This window comes from Cynocephalus volans, chromosome 14 (genome assembly GCF_027409185.1).
Source record: "Cynocephalus volans isolate mCynVol1 chromosome 14, mCynVol1.pri, whole genome shotgun sequence".
Taxonomy (NCBI): Eukaryota; Metazoa; Chordata; class Mammalia; order Dermoptera; family Cynocephalidae; genus Cynocephalus; species Cynocephalus volans.
In genome coordinates this window covers 55,959,949-55,977,571 of record NC_084473.1, presented here as the reverse complement: position 1 = coordinate 55,977,571, position 17,623 = coordinate 55,959,949, and the positions used below count along the sequence as shown (strand labels likewise).

General features: G+C 40.5%; 1 pseudogene; it reads right to left on the bottom strand.

The window, feature by feature from the left end:
* The window catches only part of LOC134362521 (small ribosomal subunit protein RACK1-like), a 113,431-nt pseudogene that overhangs the window by 89,129 nt on the left and 6,679 nt on the right, over positions 1–17,623 (bottom strand).

Below are 17,623 nucleotides of genomic sequence, written 5' to 3'. Positions count from 1 at the left end.
TCCTTCCCCAGTCAACCCTTCAGATGATACCACAGACCATGGGCCGGCACTTTGATTGCCACCTTGTAAGAGATCATGCAGCCGAGGACACAGCTAAATCATATCTGAATTGCTGATCCATAGACTTTTTCCTTTTAAGTTATGTTTGACAATGCACATTGTCGTTTAATCTGCCAAATTTGGTTATAATTTGTTACGTAACAATTAGTAACTTATATAAACGGATATAGATCCTTTGAAGAAAAAAGCAACAGAAACAAGATAGTGCAGAGCCATAGAGGACAAGAAAGAAAGGAAACTTCAAGAGCAGAGAGGTCGCACAGGGAATTGGCTATAAAAAGGTCCTTTGAACTTGGAATTCAAATTTGAGAAAGCTCTTTGAGTGAAGCGTAATGGATAAAACATAGCTTTAGTTGGTGAGAACGGGGACGCTGGTCAAGAGCAGATTACTTCTTTGGGGTGTCTGGCAGAAAGAAAAAGAAGAGGGAGTTTAGTAGCTTTGAGGGAGAATTCTTATTTTTATGATGTAAATTCCAAAGCTTCTTGCTAGGAAGAGGGGAGATCTAAAGATCCAAAGAGGTAACAGGAGATGTAAAATGATTTACTGAGCACCGACTATGCATCACATGGTTTTTGGCACTAGAGACACAGCAGCAAAAGAAAAATAAAGGTAAACATCTTTGCCTCTTGTAATTGACATTCTTATCTGGGAGATACAGGAAATAAAATAAATAAAAATAATAATTGGTTAGATGCTGATGTGTTCTATGGAGGAGAAATAGTCTCAAGTAATATTCAGCCTTGCAAGAAGGAGAAATGCCTTTCCCTCCAAGAAAAAAGGTAAAATGTCACATGAAACTAGAGAGACACTCTTAAATGGAGAACAGGTTAGGACAATTGAACCATTTTGTAGAGAAAAGTGGTCTTTTATCTCTGCTTTTGTTAATACTTCTCTTAGCATACGTTTGTCAACACTTCTCTGGGCTCTCACTTCCCTCACTATATTTATACAGGAATTAGCACAAGTTGGTGGACTGTTGATGCACAGTCTTGGTCCCTTCATTACAGATGGTGATATAATTCTCAGTAACCAAGGTAGTATATTTTCCAATTACACATGCCATTGCCTCATTAGCTGTCATACGTCAGCTGCACCTACCTATCAGCTAGCACATTTTACTTCATTATGTGCCTGTAGTCATCTTTAGTGACAATCAGCATATCCTGAATTGTCACAACAAGCCTTAATTTCAAGCAGCAAACCATGTTTCAGTTGCATTTTAGAACACATTTATGTATATAATATGGTTTCAACAAATGTAATCAGTGCAATAGAACTGATTTCATCCCCCCTTCCCTATTTGTGTATGGTGTATACCTTTTAATAATTGTTTTCAGAGTGACATCCAACTTTTCATTGTGGACAAGGGACTCTACATTGATGGACAAGGGACTCTACATAATGACCCATAGAGTTTGAATAGATTTCCTCAAATCACACAACATATCAAGGTCTGGCTCATGGTCTTTATAAGCTGGTTCTCTAGAGTAGTTAGCAATGTCAAAAATAAGAAGGCAGCCCTGGAAAGGATCTGTGAAAAAGGTTCCCAGAAAGGAGGAAGATTTCTAGAAAAAGAAGATACATTCAGCCTGGACTAAACCCAGCTTCATGAATCAAACTCCATCACTTTCCTTCTTTTTCCTTTTAAGTTACGTTTGTGCAAGATTGTAGTGTTATTTTCAAGATTTTATCAGAGATATGCACATACTCACAACTGCATCAATCCTATATCTATCTGATGATGCAGTCTCTCTTTGTCTGAATCTTCCATGTGATATGTGAGCAAAGTCCCAAGTTCACTACCTACTCTCTTTCTAACTCTGCTATAGATGTCAGAAGCCCGCAACCGCATGATGTTCCCAACTTGAGACCTTGTCAAAGTTCCACTCTCAGTTAGAGAATGTAGTTTTCCATCCCACTTCAAGCAAACAAGCCTTGGTCCCTTTTGCTTCCAGCTCTTCCTTGGCTTAGTGCTCAAGGCCCTACTGAACTTCCCTCTGATTTCCTGCCACTTTCTTGAAACAGATTTTCCTCTCTCCTCCTTGGCCAAAAATAATCCAAAACAAAATTCTGGGAATTCCCAATTTGAAATTCTTCCTCACTTTTTACCTAACCAGTGAAGCTACCAGCATGATTCAGACAGTGGCCAATTTTCATTTCCTCTCATTCTTTTAGATTTTTCCAGTTTGGCTAAATTAACCCGCTCCCCCACTACAATCCCTATCCCTAAATCCATACTCATAGTTTTCTTAGTGGGATGAAAAGGGCATTAAATCCTAAAGATTTCTGCTAAATTTCTGCATTTCTCTTTTGCCAACAGGAGGAAGTTTGTGTTTCTGCTGGGTTTGCTAGTAATGGGATTTTTTTTTCCTTCCTTAACACAGTTCTATAATTAATGCATGTTTCTTTGATTCTACATTTATATTTAACACATTTTAAAAGGTACAAAATGTGTTTTAAAGACACTTCTCATTCCCTTGTGATTGTTCAAGTGCAGAGGAGCCATGTAAGGATTATGAGAGGAAATCACAGGAAGGAGGGGCAGCTATCGACAGAGACTCCCCAGAGCAGAAGCCACGCAAAGGGGAAGTTCACTGACTTGGAAACTCTTGCACCACCTGCCGGTAATTTAGGAAAGCAATTAAACTCCAGACGTGGACTGACGTACTCACTGTGGCATTTGGAAGCAACCACACTCTTTGGGTATCATTTTATCATCAGAGTCTGGAGGGCTGACAGATGCAGAGCTTGTGCTTAAGCTTATGGAAAACTTAGTTTTGGCATCTCACACCCCTGGAAAACTGGCTGATTTTTAAAAGAGCCCTTTCTCCTATTCCCCTTAATCCACTCCAACCCAACCCCAGCCCTGTGAGAGCTTTGGTTTTTTGGACACCTCTCTTCTCTACTCCAACGTCACCTTCTCAGCAAATTCCTAAGAGGGTTCTTTTTCTCCAACCTTGGTGCTCATTTCCTAAGGAAATTGTCTACTTCATTTTCATTTGAAAATGCCCTGAGACATTACTATATGCAAAGAGATTTAGCGACCTGGGTGATTTCTATTGCCTACAAATCATGGCCAGGGAAGTTCTGGGCAGAGGAAGGAAAGAGTGCTTGTTAGAACTAGAGGCTTTTCTCCTTGCGTCCAGAGTGCCCTCAGCGGCTTAGATGAACACCCAGTAGTCATCTCACTGAAAAGGAAGCTGTTAGAAGCTACTTAGCATGTAATTGTCACTCAATATGACTGACCACCATTCAGTAACTGAGATTTAAGGGATCCAGGTAATTTCTGCTGCAACCAATAGTTCTCAACTCTTACGATACAAGGTACGTGGGAGCTTTCGGCAGATAACTGGGCCTGTCCCAGAGGTCCAGATTTGATAGATCCTAGAAGGGGTCTGGAATCTGCACTTCTAGCAAAGCCTCCGAATGGTTCTGATGCAGATGGGGCTCAGACCACACTTTAAGAAACACTGAGAGCAGCCAACAGGGGAAAAGATCTCACATTGCTTTCATTTTAAAATTTGTTTCTTCAATTACGTCCTGTCCTTTTATCCCATTCTCTTCATTACTGCTGATTTGCAAGAAAAGCAGATTACTCTGTTGTAGTATTAGAAAATACAGATCAATAAAAATAAAAATTATAATTAAATAGCATAATCTAAACTGACACCCAGAGAGATAATCCATGCTAAACTGCTAACTTTTGGTGTGTATTCTTCTGGAGTTTTCATAAATACACATATGCACACACACACACAATATAAAATATACTGTATATATCTATACTTTGTAAGTTGTTTTTACTTATCAATATATCCATAATATTTTCATCATCATTTTTAATGGCTATTCCACCAAACAAATGTCTGGTTATTCAGCCAGCACACTAGTGTTGAATATTTAGATTTTTCCTCAATGTTTCCATCCTTATAAAAAAAAAACCTATGGTGAACATTTCTGTGCATATGCCTACTTGTTCAATTATTTCCTATGGACAAATTCCTATTCTTGGAATTACCAAGACAAAGGGTAGTAGATCTTAGGGCTTTGATAAATTGCCAAATGTCCCCAAGAAATGTTTCTTGATTTACCCTCTCAACAGCACTTTATAAAAGTGAGGAAATACACTCTTGCCAATCTGAATATTACAATTAAAAACAAAAAACTATTCCCACATGCTCTGATCTAAAAAACTATTTTTACTGTTTTAATGTGCAGTTATTTGATTTTTGGTGAGAATAACTTTTCTCTTTTTTTACTGTATGTTTGCTACTTAAGGTTCTTATTATATTCACATACTTTGCCCGCTATATTTTTACAAAATTTGTCTTTTTCTTCCTAACGAGGAAAAACTTTTCACAATAACAATTAACACTTTGTTGACTACGCTTTATATTAACACTCTGTTCACTACATAATTGCAAATACATTGAATACGTTAACATGTCATTGACTACATATTTGCAAAATGTTTCCTAACATTATTTTAAAAAATTTTGTTCATGGTATGGTATTTTAAACTGGTTTGCTTTTTTTTTTCTTTTTGGGGCCGGCCAGTATGGGAATCTGAACCCTTGACCTTGGTATTATAGCAAGAACTTACCACCTTCACCATTTTTAAGCGTACGGTTTCAGTAGTGTTAAGTACGTTCACTTCATTGTGTCTTTCTCTCAATTTCATCTTATTCTTTGCTATTTTTCTTCTAATATAGAAAATGTGCACAGATACTATGTTTTCTAATTATCATTATTGGTAGTATTATACAGTATTACGGTTCCTACATAGAACATAGTTGATTTTATTAATTTTCTTGATAAGCTAATTAACTTCTTTGTTTTCTGGGGGTTTTTTGGGTGCTGGCCTGTACAGAGATCTGAACCCTTTACCTTGTTGTTATAAAACCATGCTCTAACCAGTGGTTTGCTTTTATTGTTATACAACAGGTATTATTGACTTTTAAGAGGTAAAATTATATCAATTTTTTTTAGAATTTCCGTCTTCAATTTCACACATATAAAGACCTCTCATACTTCAAAATTATATATAAGTATTCACTTGAATATTTTCCAGTATTTTATAGTTTATTTTTACATTCAGGTCTTTGATCCACCTGAAATTTTTCTTAATGTGGAAGATTAACTTTTTTTTCCATATTGTCAGTCTATTGTCCTAATAATTATCATTCCCCCTATTGTTTTATGAAAGAAGAATTGTGAATGCTAAGTTGTATACACATGCATGGTTTAGGAGAAGCAAAATATCTCTTTAGGAGGGTGCTTCCTGATAGTAGTTCTATGGAAAACTTCTTCTTGCAGTTGATTTTGGGACTTTCTAAGACATATAACATCCAGGAGAAAGCATCAACCTTCCCTTCCCTTTCTGTCTCCTTTTCTACCCCCCTGCCCCTCTTCCCTTTCCACTATCTGCAGACCTGTTCGTTTACAAAGGCTTTTGTATCTGGGATAAATCAACCAGCAAAGAAGATAATATAAGGAACCCACTATGATTTAATATCAACATTTTAGTTGCATGCTTCAATTCTCTTCCATTTCCACCAGTATTTTCTACACTTCCTAACTGTAACAAGGTAGAGTGAAATGAACACCATCTTATGGGAATGCAGACATGTATAGTAACCCCAGCTCTGCCGCTGTGTGACCACTCACCTCTCTGGATCTTTCGTAAAATGGGTTGGTGTGCGCATTCACCTTTTTGGGCTGCCATAACAAAATACCACAGACTGGGTAGTTTAAACAACAGAAATTTATTTTCTTATGGTTCTAGAGGCTGGATGTTCAAGATCAAGGTGCTGGCAGGGTTGATTTCTGGTGAGGTCTGTCTCCCCCAGGCTTGAGATGGCGTTTCCTCTGTGTGTGTGTGTGTGTGTGTGTGTGTGTGTGTGTGTGTGTGTGTGTGTGCATGTGCACGCAGAGAGAGAGATCGATCTCTGGTGTTTTCTCCTCTTTGTGTAAGGACACCAGTCCTGTGGGATAGGGCCCCACCCTTATCTCATTTAACCTTGATTACCTCCTGAAAGGCCCTCTCTCCAAATACAGTCACATTGGAGATTAGGACTTCAACCTATGAATTTTGTGGGGACAAAATTCAGTCCATAACAGTATGGATATCTAGATCTCATACAGATTTAAACATGTTGGAAACAGGTTTTAAATAAGTGTCAATAGCTTTGGGAAAAGGAACCTGAAAAATGCAAACTGCATTTCCATTGCAGTCAGCCAGTCTGTATAGAAGTTTACCCAGGGCTGTTCTAGGAGCCCCTGGTTGTTCAAGAAGAGTACACAGCACAATCCCTACTTTCAATGTCTTAGTCTTGAAAGGTGAGGAGTTGACACCAACCTTTGAAATAGTAAAAGAACAACATAAAACCCAGTGTAATGAAAGGTGGGATGGGCTTCAACAATGCACCTATTTATTTGCAATCAAATTTTAAAAAATGCACCCGTAGCGTTCAAACACTAAAGGTGTGCTGAGGCTTTTGTCCATCCTCTAGGTCTTTACTACTTTTAGAGGCATGCAGAAGGAAGCATCAAGTTTCTCCTGAGAAGCCTCCCTTGAGTGCTGGCTTGTTCTGAATGGAGGCAGGTAGCCCTGAGCTGGTGGAATCAAACTTTCCTTGATGCATGGACAGAGAGCCCAGTGGAGTTCCATCTATGCACATCTAGGTACATTACCATCAGAGAGACCTAGACAGATTACAGGAGTCCCTGGAAGTTTGGATCAAAGGAAGACAGGAAATAGCATCAGCATTTTCTTTTCTAAAAATGAATGTTATTTCAGAAAATGGAAGTGTGTTGGGCTGAGAGATCAGGTTCCCAGTTTTCTGAACCAGTCATTCTAACCAGGCCTTTTGGGGAGAGGGTGAGTTTATGGGGACAAGGGTCATCCTCTTCAAAGACTAGTAGTGGTGTTAGTGTTCTAAAAGCAAATTCCAAACACCCAACTGGTGAGAAGCCAGTGGAGTAGAGGGCAGGGAGCAGCAGGGCTGCAGGCACTGCTAACCAGGAGTGTGCCACGGCTAACAGGCTGAACACATCTTCCCTCTGCCTCGTGACAGCCTTGCCTTTCCCTGGGCTCCCTTTCCCCTTCCCTTGGAAAGCAGGTAGCTAAAAACCTGATTGTAAGCCCCATAAGTGGAGTTACCTGAAGTGGTTTAACCCACTGCAAGCGTTGTACCAATCATTCAACAATTCCCACGGCTGCCTTTGTGAGAAGCCTCTCTCTTAAGCCTCTGGTTTAAGAATTTAGAGTAATCATGTAAAAATGATACCCCTGTGCTCCATGATCCGCTGAATCTCGCTAATGCTGGATCCCAGAAGAGGGCTTATTAATGGTGAGACGCAGTGCCTCTCTCTCGGCTCATGTTTCACACGGATCTCTCTTATGGCTTCAGCTGTAAACCTCACTGCTGATAAAGGGAGTATAATGAACCTCGCAGCTCCATGAGAACAAAATCCAGGGCCGATGGAGCAGTTACCTGCTCACCTCCTGGCACTAGGGCAGGCATGACCGGCATGCTCATGGCTGTGGGAAATAAACACTCAGGCCTTCCTGCCATGGTGAACGAGGCTGCATTTAAAGATCAATATTTAGAACTGAAGAGAGCTAAAATTTCTCAAGGAGTTCCTCAGAGATTTTTTTGTCAGTTCTCTGCTGCTAACTGGATGAAGGACTCCTCATTTTTATTCAGTTTCCATAAAAACAAACAAGGCCTTGGAATCTCCAGATCCCATAGACTAGATTATTAAAGAACGTTTTGGGGCTCAGAACTTCTCCCACTTGGTTCTGAAGTGACCACTTGGCCACTAATTTCTCTCATGGAGTCTTCAGGGGCATCAAGCATAACACAACTGCCTCTCTGGACCTCACCATTCCCTGTCCTTTCCCACTGCGAAATGGCAAGAGAAATGACAGCTCCTACCTTCGATGACAAATCATTTCCAGACCCAGCTAAGATACCAGTTGGTGTACATTGTGATAAAGCCCATTTTTGAATTTAGAATTTCACACTGAAATAGCTTGATTTTGCATCAAGCTTTATCCTTTCCCAAACATTCACATCCAGTATCTCATTTGCCGCTTAAGCAGTCAAGCAAGGGGCGGAGAAAATCTCGTTCTAAATATGATAAAACTGAGGCACACAGATATTAGGCCACTTGCTAAAGCCAAAGTTTAAACCAAAGGTTAGCTCTGGAACAAGGACCAGAATGCAGGATTACCAAGCTCCCAGCAAAGGGCACTTCCAAACATGCCATTTCTCTCAAACTAAGAAGTTTATCAGATTATGTATAGAAAACTGGGGGAAAAAATTGTTTTTGGAGGGCTCTCTAAAAGAGATTAATTGTTTTGATCAAATGGTTCCCAAACAAGATATTTTCCTCTTATTTTTCTAATCATATAAGGTGACAGGTGAAATGCAGCCACTGACACAAGTGCCCAAGCAGACAGATCCTGGGGTAAAGCATGTGTACCCCTTCCCACAAGAGGCACAGCTCAGGCCTTAGTGACTTTGGTGTGCAGCCAGGGGTTTTACTTGTGGAAATGCCTCCTCCAGTGATTAGGCCATCCTGGAAGAATGTTCTAGTGTCACTCAAAGCATATTTCAGTCAATGATTTAATAACACCCTTGGAAAAGGTATCCTTTTGTATGGCATGAGGAAGGCCAGCACTGGGGAACTGAGCCCTCCATTGTGAAGGACTAGCCAAGACCCCTGCTTTCCACACTGGTCCCTCTGCCAGCATGCCCTCTCTAGAAAGACACACAGATGCAGATCCATAAATGCAAGTGGATAATATTTATTGATCCTTTGTCATAAAAACAAATCTTTCAGCAGGACCCCTCAGATAACCACTCCTGCCTCGTCTGAGCTGATAGTGCCGTTTTCAATTTACTTTTCAACTTTACCTTAAAAAAAGAAGCACCTCATTTTACTCACTGCTTATTGAATAAAGGATTAGTATTATTTTCCTTCCTCCAGTGAACTTTCTTGCACTTCATCCTCAGTAGATTGTATGTCTTTGTGTTTCTCTGCCAAGATGTCACTGCTGAGCGAATCACAGGCCTTAATGCTGCCCTGTTCACACCGTGATAACTTTTTATTCAGAAGTGCTTGAGGTCATCTCAATGGGAGTAATGGGTAGGGATGAGAATTTACCCCTGACTTGAATTAAAATAACTTCCAAGCACTTCCTAGAGCAGGAACAAAGATGAAAAGGGCCCCAAATTATGGGAGTATTTGAAATAACAAGGCAAGGGTGTCCTTTGAAATACACTCAGCCACATTTGTTTGCCTTTAAGTCAAATCACCTTAACCAAGGACGTTGGGTGGCAGGAACAAACGGTTAATGACTGTGGAAGGCATCAGGCCAATCAGCTTTTCTTTCTTTCTTTTTCTTTTACTTATCTTTTTATATTATTATTATTTTTTTTTAACTTTGGCTAGAATGCCCAGTAGGAGTGCAGACTGGAGGATCGGCTGTCTTTTGAACCAGAGACATCACAGGAAACTGGGGAGGCTCCAAATTGCTAACCTGAGGCCGGAGTGAAAACTTTTTTTTCCAACGAAGGGACTGCTTTCCCCCCCCCTTCACCGGATGGCATCCCAAGTCCTGCTGGATTGCAACTGTCTTTGTTCCTGCAGCCAAGCCTTATAGCTGGCTCACACTCTGCCACGCTCATAACCTCACACTAGAAAGGAGATTACAAAGAGGGGCAAACACCCTAGAGGGTTCCCCTTTATCAGAGCCTTCCCTGTCAGTTGGCTCCTCATTTCCTGAGCCCTCGTCTGATTATTAGTGTACTGACGGAATAAAAATAACCTCATATTCCTACATGAATCATAAATAAAACCCTTTTATTTCATCAAAGAGGTTGGCAGGTTTATAGTCCTTTGCAATGCAGGCACGATGTGAATGACATACCTTTAATTTTGCTGACAAGCTCATCGGGGTTTGAATGAAAAAAGAATGAAAAGTGGGTGACTTCGAAAACGGTTGTGCAGGAGCTTTTTGGTGAGGATAAATATTTCACCTTGCCACTGTAATCAGGGAACCAACTGATCTTGGTAATGAACTCTTCAATTATAGCCCACTTCGGACTCTTCAAAACTGCCTCTGCAACAATACCATCGTGATTGTTGCTGACGTTACAGATGGGAGCAACCTGCAAAGAAAGAAGAAGACAGAAAAGGAAAAGGAAAAAGCGGTGTGTTGGGAAGAGAAAGTCATTCAAAGTTTACATCACTGGATCATCAAATAAGAAAATGCTATGAAGCTGGGCAAAGGAAAAATTATATTCCCCCCACCCCTATTCTTGTCCATCCCCCTCCTCAACTAAGTCATCTTGATGATTCCATGAATGCTCCAAATTTTTATTAATCTAGGCTTGAGCTGGCCAAATCAGAGAACCCAACAATCAAAGGCTCTGTAGTTTGTACACCCTGCCTGTTTACCTTTGATTTCTGTTAAGTATGACATATGATTTTGAAGTCCCCTTTTTTAAAGGGAGAGCAGTATGGACAGCAATGTTCTCGGTGCTGACTTTGGTACAAATGTTTCTTGTCTTCCTATTTAGGGTAGAAAAGAATCAAAAGATAGAAAGATACACTAGATGCTAGGTTTATAAGTTATTGACCTTAATTTTTCCACAAAAAAAATTTGGAAAACTCTTAACAAACTTTGGGGATCAGGATTTTACATGAGAAATAAAAAGAAAGATTCCTGAAAGTTAATTATTGGAAAAAGAGATACCTCACTTTATCATGAGCCCTTTCCATTGAGTCAGTCCACGAGTCCAAGAGAACTTATCCCTGAGGGATGAGCTTTTATACAGGCCAGCCAGGGTGCTTCCAACTTAGCTTGGGATTTGTTTTTACTGTCACATTCAAATTTTCCTGCATTATTTGAGATAGTTTAGTGGACATAACAGCTGCTACCAGTGATCTTCAGGCCTTATCTGAAAAAAAAAGCAGGTCAAACTTTGCAAGGCATGAGCCTTTACTTAAGGCAGCTAAGCAGGATGGAAGAGAAACTACTTTTTTCTTTCCTTGATTGAACTACGACCTTCTTGAGGGCAAGAGCCATGTTTTATTCTCATCGTGTAGCTTCCACAGAACCTAAAATGGTGCAGGTCTTGGCTTTTCTAGTTGACACAGAAGCAGGACAAGGGTTACTCAAGAGCCACTGGAGGCCACAGGGAGTTCTGGCTGTCCTGCAGATTCCTGAGACTCAATCTCATGCATCCAGTCAATCCCTGAATTTTCAGATCAGTCCAAATGAGGTGCCTTGTTTACTTCACAGATCCTTTGATTTTTAAGCAGCTTGTATATACCTAATTAAATTAATTAGGAAGGTGCTGCTGTGCCAGTTTCATAGATAAGGATGCTGTGGCTCAAAGAGGTTAAATAGCATGCCAAAGAAGACATGGCATCACCATCTCAATTTTCAAGGAAAGAGTATTTATTCTGAGAATAAATGATGGTTGAGAGGCCTATTCTACGCTTCTGAGACTTAATGAAACGAGCAGTGAAGAGACACTAAATGTGCTTCTGGACACCTGTAAATGACAATGGAAATGCACTGCTCTCATTTCTCTAGACAAACACATAGATGCTTGCACCATGGCCGAGAAAACCTGGCCTGTGATAGTTTTCCGGGATCTGTCACAGCTGCGCCTGGGCTCATGCACAGCCCCTCGGGCTGTGTGAGAAAGTATCAGATGGAATCCAGGAGAGAATGGCCAGCCTTAGACCCCCTGGGAAAGAGGGTACTCTCACAAACTACCCTAAGAGTGGAGAGGGAAGTAAATTTGAACATCAGGACTTTCAGCAACAAGCATTTAGTCAGGACCTGCTCTTCCTAGCACATTTGTGGCCACAGGAAGGATAAAACATTGATTTAGAAATATCATCTAACTTCACATGCAAAGCCATCTATGTGCTGTTACCAAACAAACACCGTGTGGTATTTGTACACCATGAAGAAGAGCTGGGGATGGAACCTAAAGGAGGGCCTGGAGGAGCTCACATAAAGCAGGTCCTCCTTCTATAGCCATGCACATTGAGCAAACATATGAGCATTTTATTATTCACCAGGCACTGTGCTAGATGATTCATGTCTGTAATTATCACCACCCATTACAATAATACTGTGAGGAAGGTGTGTTAGGACCCAAGCAGAAAAATAAGATACCCTCTAAATATTTATAATGGGGAGGGTATGAGACAGAGAACTGGTAACACAGAGAACTTAAAACAGAGAATTGTTAACACAGGTAAAGCAAAAGATGAGAAGCCAAACAGGGGGTGTTGAGGCACCCTCATATTGGCAGGAAAAGGAAGAGGGCAGAATTCCCAGAGCCCACAGGGAACTGGAACCACAGAGGAAACCCAGATGCTTCTGGAAATACCATCGAGGCAGTGAGACTGGGAAAGAAGGCTCTCATTCCTTCGTTATCCAGTCTCCCCGCAGTGCCTCCCGTTGGTCAGAAAACAGAGAAATGCAGTTTGCAGGGTTAGCACCCTGTGATATAGAACACAGCAAAAACAGAAAATGGATCTCAGAACAGACAGAACAGGGACAGGCACTGGGGTATTTTGATGCCCATTTTACAAACATAGAAAATGAGGTTCAAAGGGACTGTGGTTTACTCAATGGCACCCAACTAGTAACAGCAGGATAAAGATTTCACTCCAGACTTTAGCATTGGTCAGGCATTGTGCTAGACACTTCGTGCCCCTTTTCCCCAGTGCTGTGAAGAAGTCCTAGTAGCCCACACCTTCTCCATGACATTATTTCTTTCCCCTGTGCTAGACTGGGCAACAAGAAGAAAGGTCCACAGTGACGTGGGATGCTCTGGGCTCTCAGAATAAGACTGAGGCCCTGGCCTGTTCCAAGCCTGCCCAGGGATAAAACATTAATCTGCAGAAATAAGCAGACGGCTGTATGGTGTGGTTGGTTCAGCAGTGACCTAATGGCCGTTTTTGAGTGCCCTGGGATTAAGAGTTCTGTAGCTTGTTTCACTCTCTTGATTCTTGCTCTTATATCCTCAGCTTTGGTTTTAGAGTCTGGTTTGGCACATTGGATTTGACCTGGTGTGGATTCACACTCTGAAGCCTGAAGAGCCCAGAATTTGGCACTCAGATTTGACCAATTAGTGAGTATTGTGCCAGTTCGAATTGATTAACTCTATGTCTCCTGCCTTTGATGTTAATCGTGTCCATGTCCTGTGTGGGTAACACAATTCTATCTTATCTTGTGTCCTGGCTCAGCCCATTCCTGGCCCCCTGTGTTAAATATGTCTGTGTCTTTATCCCCCATTCCAAGTTCTATTCCTGTTTCTTGATGTAATAAACAGCTTCCAAATCATGATATCCCAAGAAAATGCCATCTGCCAGGCTAGATTCTTTGAAGCTTGTCTGAAATCAGCCACTCTCTCTCTGCAGAACCACACACTGCACCTTGAGTTAAGTTTGCATCAGGTAACTGTTTGTTGTTGTGCTGCTGATGTTCAAAGTCTCCCCATTGTTCCAAGCCTCTTCTTTAAAAGCTTACATGTACTCCCTGAAAACGTTTCTTTTATGAATATAATAAATTTACTGAGAAAAGGCACGTGTCGCTATCTGAGAGAGACAGAAAGAAAAAGAAATCGAAAGGAAGAGAAAAAAACTGATACATTCCTAGAGAAAGACAAATCAACTCTATTGAATTCTAGATTGCCATCTTGTCAGGATTTTTTGCAAGATTCCTCTGCCACTCTTTTAATTTTCATTACTTTCCATTTTCCTTGAATAAGCATAGAAGCAGGTTCTAATTTTACCAGAGGCTTTTCATCAAATCAGAGTTTTTATTCTCCCTAGGTTACCCTAGTCACAAAAACATCTTTCTTTTCAAAGCTTGCATAACATTAGCTAACTCTAGTGGGGTACAGCTTCTTGAACCCACACAGCTAAGATGCAGGCATTATTCTTTAACCTGACTCCAGTTATCTTTCATCACAGAGACTGACATTCTTAGAAGCCAGAATCTTCACAGAATCTCTGAGGTTTATGAAAAATTTCCCTAATCACTGGCTGTGCAGACATGAACTTTTTGAACTTAAAGCAAGTCATATCTCTCTTCAGTGTTTTTAGGAATATCAGATGCTCGACTTTTCTGTTTCTAACCTGGTTATAATGAAAGCTTTTCTACATCCAAAGGAGCCTGGTCTCAAGCAGGATTTGCCATTCCTTCCATCTGGCACAATCATTACAGGTCACCACTTCTTGCTAGGGTCATTTGGGAGCAGCTAATAGTATTGGAGCAAAGTGGCAGAAGGTCTCTGTGGAGGACCAAATCCCAAAGAGCAGATAGATATATTCACAGTCTTGGTGTCACCATCTTCTGTGTCAAAGCACAAACTGGAAGACATGTGCCAGTACTCTAACCCCAAATCTAAGTGAGGAAGAAAGGTTAGCAGGACATATTGAGGCCTCTTTACCCACTGATTGGTGTGGTTTCTATGATCTTCCCTTTCCCAGTCATGAGCAAATCTGTTTCCTTAAGGAATAAGAACAGGTTTGTATTTAGACTTCTGCAGAATCTAAATGTAGTTGAACATCTAGAGCCTACAGATGCTTAAACTCCACTGTTACTCTCTCTTTTGAAACACAGGTTACAAAGCACCTATAAGACAAAACTGTTATTTAATACATTTTCATTGAGGATTTACACTCTTCACTGGGTGGATTCTAAAGAGGTCCTAGACATAGCCCTTTTCATCAAAGTGTTTATAGTGTAATATCACAGTGGAGATTGCATGGGCCTGCCAGCCGGTAGACAAGCTCCTGTTGAGACTGAATGCTTACTTGGTATATGGCTCTAGGTCCCTCAGGAATTTATCTTCTCTGGACCTTGGTTTTCTCATGTGAAAATGGGAAAGTGACTCATGAGGTTTTTTAAAGACTTTATTTATGATTCGAGTAAAGCATTTTTCACAGTTACTGGCATGTATTAGGCCCTCAAAAAATATTTGGGAAGATTTGACACATAGGCATGGGGAGATGGTGTTTCCTATCCAGCTCTGTTACAGTGAGGGCCAAATTAGGGGTATGGCTTATAAGGCCTCTGAGAGTTTAGAGTAGAAAGAAAACATGATTAGCTAGAGTGATCAAGAAAGATTTCAAGAGACTGAAGTGGAACCTTGTCAAAGGGTGGGATTAAGAAAGGCAGATGTAAAGAGGAGGGCAATCCAGGGAAAGCCAGTGACCCAAGCAAAAATGAAAATGTAGGAACTCCAGGTGAGTTTGGGCAACAGAGATGAAATGACTTGGTTGGGTAAGGGTCAGAGAAGGTGATCACTGAGAATGAGCCTGGAAAGGGGAGGGGGGCAAGCTAAGATTTTTTTCTTTTAGGAAGAAGAGAGAATTTAGGATTTTGGGACATGCGTGGAAGGCTAATTGATGAGAGGAGAAGTGTAGGAATACAAATCAGAGCATTGCTAATCAGGAGAGCTTAGAGATAGCAGGCAGGTAAGATATAATTGGAAGAGTTGGGGTGCTGTGATATGGAGGGTGGGACTGGGTGTAGGAAATGAGACATGGAAGTGTGACACTCAGAAGAATGGGTGAGAGGGGAAATGAAAGGGCTCACACTTGATTCTGACAGTTTGTTTTTTCGTAACAGAGAAATGGTAGCCACCTCAACATGAATGGGGTAGTCAAGAGGAAGAGCTGACTTTGAAAAGGCAAAGCCAAATAGAAAAACAGGTCTTACTTTGCCCACAATTTATTTTCAGGTGTCCCTTAAGGGTCTAGGATGAAGTGAGGAACATAGTTTCATTGAATTCCAACTGGATTATATAACATATTTTGAATATGAAACAAAATGTAGCATCTTTTCTACTCATGGCAAGGAGGGCTTTTTGCCAAGGAACGCTGGAACAGCACATCTATTTTCTTGGGCTGAGTCACTGTGCCTCCAGAAATGGTTCTAATCTCAGCTCTGCATGATGGCTGTGAAAAAGCTTACTTCCATTTTTTTTTTTTTTTTTTTCTGCATCTCAGGATTTTTTTCTCTCTAAAAGGAGTATAATGACATCAACTTGTCCTCCACTGCCACTGCAACACATTTTGATAGAAGTTTGCGGATGTACTGGGAACAAGTTCAGGGCTCCTCTTGGGGTTGTCCCTCCTCAGTGTTCCTAGAGTGCACTGCAGATGCCTCTGTGAAAGGAAGCGTCTCTGAGCAGGGTGGGTTTGATTGACCTGTCTGTCTCCCCCCGGAGACCATGAGCTCTTGAAGGCTGAGAGTATCGTTCTTTATCTCAGTAATCCTCTTGTTTAGCACAGGGGAAATGAAAGGATGAATTCACAACTAGAATGTCTATTTAATTTGTCCGTAGGACGGAGACCTCCTTGGCTAAAAAATAGGGTTTGTCTTTGATGGGCTCAACCCCTTTCTGAGAGAAACAAGAGCCAACTAGAAATGGTTGCCTTCTCTGCATACTTTCTTGATTCTTAATTGTAAATGTGGTAGCTTCTCAGTTAAGTGAAAGGAATTATAAATTTCAGCAATGCCCTGGCTAAAGGACAAGGCTAGGAAATGAGGCTTGAGCTAGAGGCCTCACGTAGCCAGCTGAGTAATGATGTCATCAAAAGCACAAGTCAACATGCCCAGAAAGTCAAGTGTGTGACGTATCTTCACCCAGTAACATTTACATCTACAAGACAAGAACATTTGGGAAAAAGCAAATATATATTTTCCAAGTGGCTGTTTACATTTATTGAATATAATGACATGTGGACTTCTGCAGAGTGAAAGTGAGTGGGTAGAAGATTTCAAAAACATTTCTTTGGTCATACATTCTGAAAACCACTTATGAGACTGAGGAGTGATATTTTTATATGCCACCATGTTTCTTGTTTTTGTTTCAGACTAGGACTGGTCTTCAACAACAAGTCAATATACTGACCGTTCTTAACTTTTTCAACTTGCATTACTTTGTTCTTACCTTTCTTAGGCAAGTACTTGGGATGGACTATAAATTTTGTAATACGGTAGAAAGAACATTTTAAAAAATACAAATATTTTGCTTATTTTCTAATTGATTATGGTTAAGACCAATATAATTTACAAATTGAGTAAAAAAAAAAAAACCCAGAAAATAAACTCAATATTCGTGAGTTGAAGCTTGTAGAGGATAATAATCACACTATAAAACAGCCAAAAATATTAAAATTCCCAAAGTTGTGAATAGAAGCAGCTTATAGAACTCAAGCTTATGATCTCATATTAGTTCCAGTTTATATTTCATCTACAAATAGTAATATGTGAATTACAGAAATTATGATAAGGCTTGCAGAAATAGATGGTAACAATTAAATCCTTTGGCATTATTTTTATACTTTTTTATCTTGGCCCTATTATTGACATTCAAGTCCTGATTCTCCTGTACTTATTCCACGTCAGCGTTAAGGATTCTCCACCAGCAAACTTGCACATGAAATCCCATTCTCTGGTTGCTGTGGTCACTGGAGAATGGATCTCAAAGACAACTGAAAACCCAT